This window comes from Pongo pygmaeus, chromosome X (genome assembly GCF_028885625.2).
Source record: "Pongo pygmaeus isolate AG05252 chromosome X, NHGRI_mPonPyg2-v2.0_pri, whole genome shotgun sequence".
NCBI classification, from domain to species: Eukaryota; Metazoa; Chordata; class Mammalia; order Primates; family Hominidae; genus Pongo; species Pongo pygmaeus.
This window is the reverse complement of record NC_072396.2, coordinates 151,851,431-151,855,965: the sequence shown is the minus strand read 5'-3', so window position 1 is coordinate 151,855,965 and position 4,535 is coordinate 151,851,431. Positions and strand designations below refer to the sequence as shown.

At 40.7% G+C, this 4,535-nt stretch overlaps 1 long non-coding RNA gene across 1 annotated transcript; it reads left to right on the top strand.

Annotated features, from left to right (window-relative positions):
- The first annotated feature begins 446 nt into the window (after positions 1–446).
- On the top strand, positions 447–4,334 carry LOC129024609 (uncharacterized). The gene is made up of 2 exons (XR_008497108.1): positions 447–1,973; positions 3,069–4,334. It is a non-coding gene; the product is annotated as an uncharacterized LOC129024609 (long non-coding RNA).
- The last annotated feature ends 201 nt before the right edge of the window (positions 4,335–4,535 follow it).

Sequence of the window (4,535 nt, the reverse complement as noted above, 5' to 3'; positions counted from 1 at the left end):
GAATCACAAAGCTGGAAAATTTACACTTGTAATTTCCAGATTTACTGTCTAATTAGATTACCCAATGTACTGTGGTACTGAAGAAAGGATGGACAAATAAAAGGACCAGAAATATCCATATATGTCACCAATTCATTTTGACTGAGCTGTAAAGTCAATCTAATGAAGAAATGATAGTATTGAAACAATAAGATGCTGGGAAATGTGAGATATATAAAAAATATGAACCTTGATCATATTTTAAACCACATGCAGAAATTAACACAATCTTAAGCCAAAATGTCAAACTATCAAATTGCATGAAAAAATGAGAGAAAATATCTTTGACCATTAAATTATTACATATGATATCAAAATATAAAAATAAAATTTATTAAAAATAAATTGATAAAATAGACTTTGAAAAAATTAAGACTTGTCTTCAAATAAGACCACTGAGATAATAAAAAGGCAAATTACAGAATAAAAATATTTATCACATAATTGAATTACATATAACCTATATCCAGTATAAATAACTACATATAACTTAGCACTCCTGTGTATACTAAGTATTTTCCCAGTTACTTTTTAAAAATTAATTATCTGTGTTTTAAAATGTCAGTTCTGTTAGCATGTGTTGAAGCTGTTTTGATCTGTGTTGTACTCCTAGCACACGAAAAAACCTGGTTTAATGTTTATGTATTCATTCTGCACCTTCCTTGCTATACTATAATTTCATCACCTCGTTAATGTGAATATATTAGTTTATCCTCATAATTGATAATAAATTAAAACGTATTCGACTTAGGAGTCAGGAACATGGAAAGGCAAGAACTCTAACTGAACAGGCTGAGTATATATAGATTTAGGAGGCTCAAAAGAGGAAAAATAATTGCCAAAAACAACTTTTACATCTTTCCGAGTTATATCAGAATTCTGCCAAAGAAAACTACATTTTTATTGATATATTTCTTTTTCAGACCATGAGGATAATTCCTATTCATTACAGAACAATGTGGAAAACACATACAAGGTGTGAAAAACATGAATAGCAGTAATGAAATAATTCCAGTAACATCATAACGTGGATACAGTGTTGGATAAAATTTAGATGTGGATCTTTCCACATATTTATCTGTATTTATACTTAGGTTTTAGGTTGGGGTCAACAATTTTGTGTGATTTTTCTTATAAATGATTTCAAATAATGCATCATGAATATATTTTTAAAAACACTGAGTAGCCTAGTAAATAATCCTGAAACATGGTTTTATGTGCCATGTCTCATTCCATCATATAATTTTTTCTGATTGATTTCTGACTTGCTTTAATAGAATTTTAAATATTTTAAAAGTTTTCTAAGTGTTTTCTACTTTCTATCAGATTTACAAAAATATTCCATTTTAAAGTGTTTTCTTTTTCTTAGATTTTGTTCCATAATTTTTTTCATTAAGAACATACATGTATTATCACATTTAATCCACTCAAAACCCTCAGAAGGCAGTATTTATTTTTATCATGAATTTACAGATAAAGAATGAAGTTTAAAGAAGTTAAATAAGTTGTTTAATGCTATGAACCAAGTCCATAGTCTGATCCTAGGGTTATACTGTAACACGAAAGGATACTTACTACCGCAAGACTAAAGAGGATCAAAGCTGATACTCAACCTATGGCTGCATTCCATCCTGAACCACAGTGCCTGAAAACAGTGATTACAGTTTTCTATGATTCAGTGAGTTCACTGGGAATTTCTTCTGCTAGGCTCACCTGGGCTCAAACATGGAACTACAGACAGCTACTCTGGGGTGGTCTAGGATGCCCCCTCACAAGGATGCAGTTCCAACTGGAATGGCAGGAACAGCTAGCATGGCTGGGCCTCTCCCTCCAGCTGGTCTTTCACTCTGGAATTGTTCTCAGCGTGGGGAGCTCAAGACTCCAAAAGGGCGAAGACAGAAACTGTGAAGCATCTTAGGACTCAGCCTAGGAAGGTGAGCAATGTCACATCAGAAACATTTCACTTATCAAAATAAGTTAAAAAACCAGCCAACATCACCGCACAGGGAAATGAATTCAAACCCTGAAAGGAGAGAGGCAAAAAGTCTCATTGCAAAATGGTGTTTTCACAGGAACACCTGACTCATTGGAAGTCATTGTTATTAAAGCGCACACAACATCTACACGGTATTTTCATTCTAGTTTACAGGATATGTCTTTGTTGTTATTTGTAAAGTGAAACTTCACAGGGTTACATTGATAAAAGATGGGAGCTCTCTGACAAACACCAAGAATTATTAAGAATTTTTGTACTTGAGTTAGCCTGGATGGAGCACCTTTAACATCACTGGCACAAGTGATATGTTTCACTTCTTTAGGCACATTTTTTGCTTAGAGTTGGAAGGAGCCCAGGTGGTTTGCTGACCCAGTAGTGCTAGATTCCTGAGATACTTCAGAGCTGACTGGGAACATGGAATTGTTCATTTATGTGTACCCATTCTGGGTCAAGAGACTGCTGATTGCTTGGAAACACTGAGAGATTCCTTTATGTGTGCCCATTCTGGGTCAAGAGAGACCACTTGTCCTGTGAACCATCTGGTCCAATCTCTCCCTGTTCTCTGTGACCTTCACGGGTAGAGAGGAACAAAGCAACTAAGGCTCCCGTCATTAACCACAATTGTCAGGTTTCCTTTTATTGACAAATTTGGAGTTGGAATGGTGTTGAGGAGAGGAGCCTGAGCTGCCTGACTCAAACCTTGTAGCAACTTCCTGGCTGCTCTGAGACATCTCCTCCCTGCAGCCTGCATCAGAGGGCACATTTCAGAACAGAGGCTTAAACAATGGGAAGGAAAAGAACAAAAAGACAATCAGGAATGCGTAGTAAGAATAATCGGCTGCCGTGCTAGTCATGGGACTCAGGAGAACACAGGAGGGGAAGGGTATCACACATGCCTTCGTCCCCTATCCCAGCCTACACCACTGCCAGCCTTGCCCCTGCTCTGTCCCCCTCAGAAGGACGCCAAGAGACAGAGGGTTGCAAAAAACCAACGCGTTATTCTTTTCTGACTCCCCTGCCCCACTCTCACCAGGTGCCTCCGAAAATCAACTGGACGATGGGAGGGATCAAGAATGACTGCCGTCACCATGGAAACTCCTTGATGGCGAGATTGCTTTGAGAACCAGGAGGGGATGAGATAAGCACCAGAGGAACACTGGGCAGTCAGGGCCCAGCATCCACCAACCCTTTCTTCCAGATAACTCCTTTGTTCTCTGGGCTGGTCTCCCTCTTGTTCCTATAGGGGTCCTTTCTGCCTCTTCACCTGTTTTGATTCTTCCGGTGGTGCCCTTCCCAGGTCTGGGAGGGAAGGGCCCGAGGCCCACTCAGGGCTGCCCCAGGATGCCCACTTCTCACTGCAGCCCAGACACCCTGGTCTATGAGACACACTACTATCCTTGCCACTGAGAAGGAAGGGACGTCAACACTTTTGAGCCAAGCCCTGTGTCCCCTGCCTCCTGCAAGGAAGAAGAAAAATAAAGACCTGACTATTTTTCACAGGTGCAACAGGTGACTAAAGACAGAAAGAGAGTGGTGTGGTTTTCACTTCATCTTGTTGAGAAGCCAGGGCCTGAAGTCCAGAGATCCCCATTCACATGCACCCTCTTGGGTGGGAAGGGGAGGAACTCTTAACTCCCTCTCTGCCATGTTCTCCTCTCATTGCCCATTTGTTTACTATCCTCTCCGTCCCCTACCTGACTGCATGTGCCCTGAATGCATGGTCCTCCTGCTTGTCAGCTTTACATCTGCATCACAGTCACAATTCCTGCACCTTACAGGCCTGTATCAAATTCCTGTGAATGAGCGAAAGCATCTATAAAGGACACTGATGCCCCGCTTGTCTCAATCCTAGCCAGACACTAGGCTATAATGCTCATTATACATGTGAAAATAAGGAAGGAGACCACCTCTCCCATTTGTCTCCTGTTTCAGAAAGGAAGCAGAAAGTTAAAAAGAAGCAGAAGTGAGATCAATAGCCAGACGGCTTGGCACCAAAAACCAGGCCTGGTAGTTAAACATCAACTCCTAACCCAACCGCTTGTGTTATCTGTAGATTCCAGACATTGTATGAGGAAGCGCTGTGAAACTTTCTCTTCTGTTCTGCTGGCCCCCATCACTGATGCATGTAGCCCTCAATCCCGTAGCCCCCACTTGCACAATGTATCACGACCCTTTCACGTGGACCCCTTAGAGTTGTGAGCCCTTAAAAGGGACAGGAATCTTTACTTTGGGGAGCTCAGACCTTGAGATGCGAGTCTACTGATGCTCCCAGCTGATTAAAGCCTCTTCCTTCCTAAAACTGGTGTCCGAGAGGTTTTGCTGTGACCAGTCCTGCTACAAAAGAAGCTGTGTGTGTTTTTTTGCAGAGTATAAACAGACTGGCCTATGATCCATGCCTTTCCTTAAGTAATATCTATCATTACACCAAAAATGAAAATAAAGCCTGTGGGGATCATCACGCCCTCCAAATACCTGGGCTGCCTCTGGAGGAAACTATTGC